Below are 6,729 nucleotides of genomic sequence, written 5' to 3'. Positions count from 1 at the left end.
TCTTCCGATTTCGACGAACATATGAAAGTATTTTACTGAGCACTGTTTATTCGAAACCAAAACAAAACAACTTTCAATAACGATGCAATAAATTCCCGTTAATCCTTCAGGAGAACCAACGAGAAATGTGTTATATGAATCACATGTAGTTACACAGAGAAGATGTGTCATTTCATCAAATATATATAATACAATATATTCAAGTCAAAACAAACACAGACAGTTTTAACATTGTTTGAGTCTTTAACTAACAGAGGGATATAATCGTTTTGCATTTGATGTACACATTTTTCAACTGTGAGATTGATACAAAAATATCTTGGTGAAGACGTTTCACTGATTTAATAATGATGGACATATTACAGAGAAGTGAAATTGATTACTTGTTAAATTAAACGGACTACATATTCTGTTTTCTTGATGTTCTGATAGTATACCGTCGCCTGTCTCAAAATCTGTGCTTGTTGCTCTCGGTTATAGTAAGTCCAATATTTAAGGTAATTGTTACAAATAGGTTTCTAAGTGAAGTTATTCTAAACAGAATATAAAGAGTTCGTTCAAAACTGTGTTAATCAGGAAAATGTCACTTGGAAACTTACCACCTAAATTAAGCTCCATGGCATTGCTCTCAAAGTATCTTATATTCCTGTCTTAGTTTCTTCTTTACAAACGCAATGCGCTTCTACCACACCAATAATGCATGATTCACTATCAGAATACGTCTATAAAAACAAATATATTTCAAAATTCACGATTTTCCAAATTCATATCCACACAATTGTTCGTAAATGAAATTAACTTTCATGTACAATATGCCATGCAAACACCAGGTATTGATGGAGCGATTCATGTACACATGCTCATGACACAGTAGGAATGACTTTATCGACTTAGCTTTCGTGCAAAATAAATAGATAATAAAGGGTTCTGTCGCTTCTATGTACAGGAAAACTAATACGCTTGCTCATGTATATATTCCTGCATATTTGTAATCCAAATGTACGGACTGGTTACCTGTACATATTTTTATTATTCATCACACAATATAGCTATAACTATGTTACATAACATATTAACTATATATCCCTGTGGGTATTCATACACAACAAACTTCTTCTTCACATTATATTCAGCGCTCAGTTTTAAGGCATTGAATGCGCTATATATGTGCTATACTATTACTAGTCATATTTTCATCATCAACCTGCTTGCGTAAAAAATACAAACGTTTTGTAGTCTCGTTGTACGGATAAAACTCAACATTCAATGCAGAGTTGTAAGTCTATGATTGTGCCACGATGATGTACGTCCTCCACAAGGGAAAAGAAGAACATTTTAAAATATGGACAATCAGTGTATACAGAAAGTAAGGCTCTTTGTTTCAAATAACCACTTTCAAATGGTGCGAAAGATGAATACTGTTCCCTGAGATCAAAATAAACGCAAAGAAACATTCCTAAAATAACTGAACATAATCACGTTGTTTTCTAACTTTATATGCATGTTTTACAATCTGTGAGCCACAATCACTCGTTTTGTAAACAAACATAAAATATTAAGATATATTTCACTATTTGAAGAAAGATATACATTCAACAATGATATGAATAGGAAAGAAAATCATTATATTATCCTCGGTTCTTCCTGTATACATGGAAATGACACATATTTTTCTGTTCTATATCTTCATCCTTTGTATAGCAATCTTTCTAAGATAAATATGTCGTTCTTTATTTCCTCTGACCATCTGGATAAAATGCATTGCGTTGCAATAATGCATTATCGACCATCTTTCATTAAATCAGAAGGTATCAGAAAGCCAAAATACCTTAGCTCTTTTTAATGTTCATGTCTAAAGGAAACTCTCCTCATTATGAATGCAAATATTGTTATACTTCACTTGTAGTATATTGCTTAAAAAGGCGGCTGTCACTTACAAACATTGACTGACTAAATAAACATCCGTCCTTACTTATTTCATCACGCGAAAATGATTTTGTGTTTAGAGTGTTATATTATCAGTCGAGATGCGTCCAGATTCCATACATCGTGTAACATTGACACTAATCCACGTTTGAGTTTTTACAATAAGGATTAACGGCAATATTAGATGCTTTAAGTCTGAATTTTACTATCCACTCTGCTTTTATGATCATGATATGGGTGATATATATTTATCCTCGAATAATGTTGACAATAATCCATATTTCACAATAAGTGATAAGGACGATATTAGAATCATTTTTACTCATTTTTATGATCATTGTAAGGGTGATGTATATTTATCCGAGAATGAAATCGACAATAATCCATATCTCTTTTACTAAGTGACAACGACAATATTAGAATCGTAAATGCTTACCGTCTGATCGTACTATCACCTCATTTTATAATCATTGTTAGTGTTATATTTATCCTAGAATGTATAACAGACCTGTTCGCGACACAAAAGTCTATTTATAGGTTTTGGCATATTACTTCACGTCAAACTTCATTGCCCTCTTTTGTTGTCATACTTCAAGTCTATGTGTGCTTTTAGGGTTTGTAAAACAATATGCCATTATAGTCTGATGAGGTTAATATTTTCATGTGAGTTTAGCTTTTCCTGCGGTGATGTGTTTACTGGTCCCTTCCCCCCGAATTTTCCTCAACAGTCGTGTACGTGTGTTCTATCAGGAACTAAGGATGGGGAGTTGGGATCGGGTGTCCCTGGCAGGTCCCGAACGTTTGGCTCTCATGGGAACCATTTTATATAGGTCGTTATTCAAATTGGAGATTTCTTCAAGAACTAAATATGAATGATTCTTGAAAATATCACATGTGAACTTTTCACATATCGTTGTGAGAAACCGCCTTTCTAAATGTCATATTCAGCATCAATCCATTGTCGTTATGTTACATAATATTGGACTCTTCCCAGCCGCATGTTTCTGTGAAGTAACCATATAATATCGTAGCTATTCAACATTATTATATGTTTTAGCCGAAGAAATAATAATCTCGTAAACAGTTTTATATTAGTTATCGTCCTCGTTTTCAGCTTTTAATTTTTACTTTACTTTTTTTGTTAAAAACCAATGTGCATGCAGCGTTTACTGGATTGTGCTCCGTATATGTTTTGTTTGCAATAAATGTAGTTGTAAATGTATGTGTGTGTTTGCGTGCGCGATTATACGCTTCCATGTGGAACAACACTTTCCTATCAATTTTCGTTTTAATCCAGATTAAATTACTGTTATGTTTAACTATCGTATTGATTAGCATATCTTAAAGGTAAAGCTACAATGATAAAATGAAGGTGCAAAGTATTTAAATGTTTATACATCATTCCAACCTAACAAGAGAAAATACATAGGAGCAGAACGTTACACACCTCTCCGACTCGATTTACACAGTGTTCATTTTCTCGTGTAGTAATTAATGTCACTATTTAACAATATGGCTCACTGCTTGAAAATAGTGGGTGTATGAGATGCAGGTGATAAGTTTCGGTGTTCCTGTTTTGGGTGGTACGTACAGTGTATCCCTCTGTATTCTTTTGTTGCTTTCAGTAAGACCCGTGGTGCAGTCAGCAAACAATGCATTGATATCAGATTGACACACAGGGTCTCCTTTGTGATTGTCTCGCAAACAAACCAGTGTCTGTATATTGTCACTGTGTGATAGTGGTGAAGGGGGTCAGAGCCTTTAATAATAAAAAACAAACAATAATAATGATTTTAATGACAATAAAAGCGATAAAAAAATTCCCATAAGCATTCCTTCTATCCCATAAGCATGGGTGTTTGAATCGACCCACTGGTCTGTGTATGACACAAGTAATGTGTTAATGTTGAAAGTAAGTGTAATGACCCTTATAAGCACACTGGAAATCTCAAATTCGACATATATTATATGGAAGACTTTCAGTATGGTAATATGGAAACGAATTTCTGTCAACTGGCTGTGTGCGCGTTACTTTCTTACGTGTATTTCGGACACACAAATGAAATAACCATGCACATATGAACTGCAAAACTCAGTGTAAATGTTAAGAAAATATAATTAACTATGAGAAAGATTTTTGTTTGTTTGTTTATGTTTTTACAAGTATATAATGTCTGTCAATATCTCAACCCTTAGAAGTTCTACTTATGTCAAAGATTTGCTTGCATTCGACTATTAGAAAACTCTTCAAGGAATTTTCTAAGATCAACCCTTTCAACACATTTTCGCCTTATTTATACATTAAGCGCGATAAGTGTTGAAATTGACAAAATTCATCAGTGTCATTCATGACCACATGAAAACATCTGATTACTTTCTAAACGTTTGCTAATTTCTTAAATTATGTACACTCTGGGGTCCCAAAAAGGACTTTATCCCTTTTGGTGTAGTCAATGAATATTATCAAATATATCTAGCAAATGTATACACAGATTTTGAACATAGATTATCTCCCTTTATGTAATCTAAATAATTACATCAAGCAAATGTTCTTATGGTGATGAAAGCCGTTGAAATAGGAAGATTTCTAAATATTTTGTTTGATAAGATAAAGACAAACCCTACTCTAAGGCTCCTTCAGTTCTATTTTGTAGCTGTCTCCACAAGGAAGAGTTCTGAAATGTTATTTCTGTTATGGTATCCCGATATTTTAAGTGTCGCGTACAAATTTAAGACCATCAAAAAAAATGGAATTATTTCGATTCCATCTTTGGAAAAAAAATATAGTAGAACATTGTCAAAAGTGAAGAACGTCGATATTTGGAATTGGAATACGACCACATGCATTGAACACGTTAGTCTCTCGTACAGACCCTGAAGCAAATATATCCAAGAAAGCCCACGCAAGTCTAGAAAATGTGGCAAGTCTAGATTTCCTCAGCTTCAAAGAAAATGAAGAAAGTCTCAGGGCTCCTTTTCATTATATATAATTTTTTTTACTATGAACGTTTTTTTCAGTAAAATATGTTCATTTCAGAGACTAGTTGTTAGTCTATGAACACGTCAACACCATCCGATCCAGTTGGCCGCCTCTTACGACAAGCGTGTGTTCCAGAAGACTAATTCTAACCGGATCGGGGGTTTCAATGTCATAGCGAAGAATATAACAAAATATAGAAGAACAAATATAGCGCAAAAACAAAAACGAAAATACGTTACAGCAAACTGCTAGCATTCCTTTTCCAATATCTGACGCCACACTGAAATATTTTTGTAAATATTGCTCATATTTCTAACAGATTCTTGTTCATATATTGTGGATTATGAAGTCGGTACACGAACTGCAATGGCCTCATCAACATATAGGGTTAGTGAAAGGGATATAAATGAAATTATGTCAAGTAAACATAAGCAACTTATGTGTCCTTCAGAGGGATTGTGAAACTCTTTGTTTGTTTGTGTTTCTAGCACCAACGTGATATATTTTAACGATATACTTAACAATGTCGTTGTCCATCGCTCATGACGCTACATACGACTTTACGTGACTAAGTGGATATTCATATTTCTGTAATTATATCAGAAAGAATATAATTGATATATATCAGTAATAATGATATTGTATTGCCACTACTCTGTTTAGGTAGTGCATGTTTATGCAAAGCTTCTGTATATAAAAAATAACCGTCTCGACAGACTGTCGACAGACTGCGTTAAAATGATTAAAACAATTTATTAGGAGAACATGGTCCGTCATTTCTCACATTTTGTGGGTTATTTTGAAAATAATTACTTTAGATAAATCCCAAAACAAGCAAACACCAAAATAACATTTACCAGTTTCAACCGGTTTTCAAAGGCAAACACATTAAATACATTGTATTGATTTACCCGTAAATCTAATATCCAGAAGAAATATACATCCACAACATTTTTGTCAGTTAAACAGTTCCAGTGTCGTATATTCCTGACAACATCAGTGTCAGTGCCAGACAGTGGACAATGGTCTCTGTTTATGATATGACGGTATGGGTTACCTGATACCTCATTAGGCTGGACCATCTACCAATGTATAGCAACTTCTTGCACATGGGGAATGTCAGCAATTCCCTGCTACACTGTTGGCGAGGATACAGACATACACAAACACCGGCAGCAGCAATATGGTCATCGCTAGCTGTCATTACTGACACCCCGTGACGGTGATTGATGAGGACTGGGAGGAGGGGGCTCCCCCTGAGGAAGATCAGGAGGAGTATACCTGTTGCATGATTCTAATTAACAACCTCGGCGGGGATGCTGACTAATTATTTGTTCTTCTTGCCCCGTGGTATATTTACTATCGTGATCGGTTTTGCAGGGGATAGATGACCGTAGTTAACAATACTAGATTACGTTGAAATAATATCGTAATTCATACAAACAAACATTGCCTGTATTTATGGGCCTGAGGTCTTTTTACGGAATATAAAAATATCTGTCATCTGTGATGTCAAATTGCGTTGTGGAGACTGTTTATAGTACCACACTGAATAAAATAATATTGTGAAATCATGAAATATCTTTTGTAATTGTAATGACAGGGGAAAGGTTTACACCTGTTTTGGATGGTGGCGAAGGATGAAATAATCACGGAATGGTTATTTCACGGTAATGTATTTTATATGGGTATCATATGTGTGCTTTGGTCCTGATGCGTTCAGCGTTTCGGTGACTGTATATTGTCTAGTAACGTTTGATAAAATGGTTTAACTGTTTGGTAAAACCAGTGTGCGAAATAGTTTCCAAATCTTGCTCACCAAT

The sequence above is a fragment of the Haliotis rubra genome, unplaced genomic scaffold, assembly GCF_003918875.1.
Source record: "Haliotis rubra isolate DU_JTF1 unplaced genomic scaffold, ASM391887v1 Scf225, whole genome shotgun sequence".
Taxonomy (NCBI): domain Eukaryota; kingdom Metazoa; phylum Mollusca; class Gastropoda; order Lepetellida; family Haliotidae; genus Haliotis; species Haliotis rubra.
The sequence above is the reverse complement of the archived record's forward strand: the minus strand, read 5'-3'. Positions refer to the sequence as shown.